Raw genomic sequence first — 6,000 nt, forward strand, 5'->3', positions numbered from 1 at the left:
AGCTCTGCAGAAAGTCTGCAAACAAGTCTGTGTTAGAACAGGGAGACTTCTAAAACCTTGTTAATTAGTGGCCCTCGAGGACCGAGTTTGGACATCCTGGCTGCCTGGAGTTAATAAGATTTTGGCAACACATTCTCACTCCCAACTCGTCACATATCGACGTTCAGGAAGGTACCTTGGTCACGTAGTGACGCCAAGGGTCGGCCTGTTGCAAATTGCCTATTTCAAGATAGATTGTGGCTTTAAAATTGTTTTTATTACCTTTCTAGTGAGAAATGTATCAATAACTTAGGGTTAGGTTAGAGTTAGATTTAGGGTTAGAAGTCTTGTTTTGAAAGTTACGGTAAAAAGCAGCTTACGGACCCTCAGCGTCAAAAACAAACGCCAAGGGGGTACCCCGTACATCGAAATCTGACACTAAAGGGTCATTCCGGAATGTCGATATGTGACGAGTAGTTGATTTTGGAGGCCAAATCAATAATAATAATTGTTGTGGCGGTTTTGAATGAAATGAGACAGTTGAAAGGTTGAAAGGTTAAAGGGCAAATGCGGACACAGGGTTTATTTGATCAAAGGGTTTTGGGGCAGACCGGTCTGGAATTCAAAGTGTGAGCATCGCATGAATCTGTAGCTGTTCTATGCTCGGGTTTTTGTATGTTGCTGATAGCGCTAAGCATAACAATTACAGAGTCTCTGAGAAAGACCTTGGTAAATGTTATCAGTACAATAGTATCTGACCTGCTTGGGGCAGTTTGACCAGAACTGACCAGGAGAGATTCTGTAATCACACATCATTAATAATGGCTTGGATTAATATAGCGCTTTTTTTGAGAAGACTCAAAGTGCGTACAGAAACCATTAGTCATTCACACCAGTCATACCAGCAGTGGTAAGCTACATTGTAGCCACAGCTTCCCTGGGGCATACTGACAGAAGCATGGCGGCCATTTTGCACCTACGGCCCCTCTGACCACCACCAACATTCATGAACAATTCATACCCATTCATCCGTGTCCAAGGACACAACGACGATGACTTGGATAGAGCGGGATTCAAACCCGGTTATTGGAGGACCCACTCTACTACTGAGCCACGGTCCCCAAACCTCAAACATTCTGTTTCTCAAATTATTCCAAACCATATGCAGTAGCTTCTTGGCAGGGTTTAATGTCCGACTGAATAAAGCCACTAACATCAGAAAAGGTCGTTTAAACAAACATGTGGGCATGGTCTAAAACTGTAGCAGCACACTCTGGTCATGCAGCTCCATTCACAACTTAAATGAATAATATATTCTATCCAGACACTTCAAAGCTGCAGGAGCTCACACAGGGCAGTCTTCACTGCATACAAACATCAGTCAGACTTTCCCAATTCACCATATTATTTTCTTGGACCACTTTTTAGATTCTGACCTCTACAAACCAAGAACTTTATAGAAAAGCAGGACTTCTGAATTTGCTTTAGATAAAAAGAAGGCATTGGAAACCAACTACCAGTGGGACTTTAGCTACAGTAAATGCATGCTCTGCTGTTAGCTGGTTAAAAACTGAATGAAAGATATGTTGTTATGACTTCGTAGCTTGGCCACACCTAGGGAACATTTAGTTGTGCATTGACCCAGCAGTGGTTACAAATGACTTAGTTTAACTCAAGTTCAGATTTCCAATGAGAAAAACTCATAGATATCTTGTGAATATTCATTTTTTTAAAAAGCAATTTGAACAAATACTGAACTTTTGTTTTTGTTTGGCTCAATACATTTGCTGGAACATTATATGCAATAAAACTTCCTTATTATATTAGTTCCATTCTTATTGCCATGACACAATACACAGAGTTTTAGCAAAAAACAAAACATTAATTGCTATTAATTACAATTAATTACAATTAACTCATAAAAATCACATGATTAAATGCAATAAAAAAATTGTTTAATAGCACTAAATTAAACACATAGTATGCTCTAGTCTCTTGTGCACACCTAAGAGGATAACATCATGGATTTCAGCTATTTTTCCACTCTGTTAGCAATGGGACACTGTGCAACACCAGTGAATTTTGCTGCAACTAGGAAATCACAAAGGCAGTATATAGGCAATAAAATCAATAAATCTTGGTTGTCACTTTTTACTGCCAACATTATGAAAAAAAAGAGTATCTTCCGCTCTGTGTTGCTGTTCTTGTTGAAAGATGATCAGATAAGATGACTCTGTGTTGGTGCTTTACTTTGGCAAACTGCTTTTGAGCATTCAGCTTACAGTTCCCACAATTCTCTTCTCAGCTGGTATCCACAGCCTTTGGAAAGAGAGAGAAGGTGAAAAATTGATCTCCTTATTGCAACACTCTGTTAACACAACAGGAGGTGTCAGGATCGACTATGTGTGAGACTTTTTTTTATTACTGAATTGCTAACTTAACATACTTTAATGAACAAGAACTATATGCTCCGCCTTCCCCCACCCCCACAAAAGCTTGACTGCTGAGCAGGATGTTCAAATAAACAACATACATTTTTTAAAACTTTTTTAAATTTATTTTTTACTTTTTAGCAAGGCAGGATCACATAACTGTCTTTAAAAAAAACTGTTTGAAATGTGCAAGGTCCTTAAAAGTGTTTGTTTTTTTTTTTCTTAATTGTTGGGGCCAGGGGCGGACTGGGGGGGAAAGTGGCTCGGGCAGTTACTAAAAATGGTGATATAGTACGATATAAATCTTGATCATTTTATTTCAAATGAAATCTGACCAACAAGACAATTCTGGTTTAACTTTGCTGATGCAAAATGCCACACAGGCTCATTTATTAACAAACAGCTGCACAATATGTGCCACTTTTGGCTTTTTCTCCTCTAAAGGACAGCACGTGTGAGTGAGTTCTGTGGTGTGGCTTGCCCTGAGTCCGTTTCTGCAGGAGTCGAGGTTTGCATTCCTTCACGCCCGAACCCTCTCTCCCATGTCCCAGCTCCGGACATGCAGCACTTATCTCTTACTTATTCACTCAGTGACATAGGGCATTGTCTCTTGTTCCAGAAATTTTAAGTTCATGTGTCTATGTGTTTAAGTGTCCATGACTAAGACATTAAACTCTAAGTTGATCCAAATGATTGATTAGTGCGTGGCAGAACTATTCCATTGGTGTGTGAATGAGCTGACATAGTGAAGTGCTTCATCAGCATTTTTTTTAATTAAGGTTGTTTCCATATTTACTCAAAATATCATATAATTCTGCCTAAAATAATTTAGCACTTATAATTCGTACTGAAATTGTTGATAATCAACTAAAACATATTTATTAATTGTCAAAGGAGCTGTTATTGTATATTTAAAGATTTTAAAACAACGTGTATGGTAATAAATTGATGTGAACATCTTGTACAACATGATCTAATTGGTTGAGACTTGATTCTTCCATTACGGCGTTACATGTGAAACACACTGTGGGAGAAGGAGGACAGATGAGTTTATTGTCAGTGAGAAACACCATATTTTCTTAGTGTGCAACCCTAACCTCAAAGTTGACATCAGCTTGGAAGCAGATCTCATGCTGACAGGGAACCACACTTACATTTTATTCTTGTCCCGGTCCGCTCATCATTTATTATTACAAGTGCTTTTCATTTAAGAGACACTGTAAAGCCATGACATTGGAATATTCCCCCCACACACACACACACACACACACACACCCCTCTGTCTGTCTGTCTCTCTCTCTCTCCCTTAACATTGTCTAATCTCCTGTACATGGTGCTTCATCCAGTCAGTCAGGACGAGTCAACAGATCTGGACAACACAGACTCCACACAGAGATTTTGTGACGAGTAGATGACAGCATGTAAGTTTATTTGACAGTCTGCATCACAGAAAACCAAAAAATTATTTTTTTAAATGATTTTTATTATTTATTTTACTCGGACATATTTCTGGATGTGAATCTGTGTTGCAGTAAATTTTACATTGAAATAAATAGTGTTGGGTTGCAAAACCACATATAATTTAAATGGTCATGAATCTGACGGTATAATTCCCACAGATCCCAGACCTTCTTCTAAAATCCAATATATATGTTGGGGGGAGATTGTGTTTGGTAATAGCAAAAAATAGTAAAATATTTGGATTTATAGTTGTTTATTTTTACTCACTGTATGTATTTTATTTATGTATTATTTAGTTAGTGTTTAGTTAAACACAGTCCATTATTAGAATTTGTTTGTCAACTACCATTTTAAAGCCATGCTCTCAAGCATGCATGGTTTATGACCATTAAAAAATCACTGGTTCGCCTGAGCTCAAAGCTTAAAAACTGGTTCATTACTAATATGTACATTTTCTAAATATTGCTGCTCTATCTGTCCCACTACCTTAGCAATACATACATTTGTTGACGGGGGCTGTCATGGCTGTATATTACAGTAACAATCACCTACAAACCATTGGGACACAAAAGACAACCAGAACAAAACACTTATTGTTCCTGAACTGCTGAAGCCCATTTCACACACAGTGTGTATTGACTGCGTTTTCATTGTTGTGCACTGTCTTGTGAGATGGAAACATGAGATGTGTGAACCATCAAAAAAGACCCAGCACTGGATACCATGGCATTATTAGATTAAATAAATATGTGTTCATAACAAAGAGGCTTTTATATGTGAGCTATACTTTGAGCTAGATACTTTTGAGCTGCAGTGTCACAATTTGCATCCTGTAATTTGTTCAGTATGCCATTTTCATTAAAAGGGATTTCAAATCTGGTTAAAAAATATTTTATCATGCCCTAGTCCAAATTTGTCATATATCATATTGCGGGTCTGTAATTGGAGGGTCAGTGGTTCAAATCCAACCTGGGCCATCGCTGTGGATAAAATAGCTTACTAAATGAAATAGTTTTCTTGTAAATATAATAATCAGTATTAATCCAATAACAAATATAGATTAGATAGATAGAAATAAAAATGCTGGTTGACTTTTTATAAACTATTAAACAACTCACCACATTAGCTTGTGAGCCAAACATCAGGTCCGGGTGGCTATTGCTCTTTAAACAGTGTGTTTGCTGACATCAATCTATAGCATCTGGTGAAATATTCATACAAAACAATACCATATCAAGTTGTTCTGTTATGTCTCCTCGAGTCACAGAAACCATTAAACTCTTGTATGAACACACCTTGAAATGTACTCAGTTGTGTTTACTGAACGAGGAGTGAAACTCCTCAAGTATAATTGTGTCAGGCAGGGTCAGGGTCAAGTGTTGGTGGGGAAATGAGAGCCGGCCTTCAACAAGAAGCACATGATCACAGTAAGCTGTCATAAATCAGTGTCGTGCTTTGTTAGGCACAGATTTAAACCTGCTTAACCAGAACCAGGATCAAATGTGAAGCCACAAAATATTTGCCTGCACATGTTCCTTTAATATTTGATATACTTTAAGTCACACAAAAAGTGTATCAAAAATGATAAATGTGCTTTTACAGTATTGAACTGCTTTAATACTGGTATTGAACCCCTGCAGAGTTTGTTAAATCTGAAGCATTTTCAGTTGTTTATTTCTAAAGATGCAATATAACAATAACTACAAACATTAAATTGTGTTGAAGAACATTTGGTTTATTTTTCACTGTCCTGTATTCAAAGATTTTAGGACAACCAACAATAAACGGACGGTGTTGTATACGTACATATAAATTAATATGCACATAAGAACGTGGTGCCCCATCATCAGCACGTCCTAGTGACTAATAGGTCACTAACACCTCCAGTTTAATCTATCTCATAAAGCATATTTTGCATTAAGAAGTGATGTCCTTAAAGACTGGTCAAGCCGTTATGAGATAGATAATGTATTAGATGATTGAAGATGTGTCTTGGAATTACTCCAAGGTTAAGTGGCAATCTCATATCCATCAACACGAGAATCCCAGTGCAAACGACCTGGACTATGTATTTATTGGAAGGAGCACTTATAGAGCTTGATAAGTATCATTCACTAGTCATTACCCT

This window comes from Gouania willdenowi, chromosome 3 (genome assembly GCF_900634775.1).
Source record: "Gouania willdenowi chromosome 3, fGouWil2.1, whole genome shotgun sequence".
Classification (NCBI taxonomy): Eukaryota; Metazoa; Chordata; class Actinopteri; order Blenniiformes; family Gobiesocidae; genus Gouania; species Gouania willdenowi.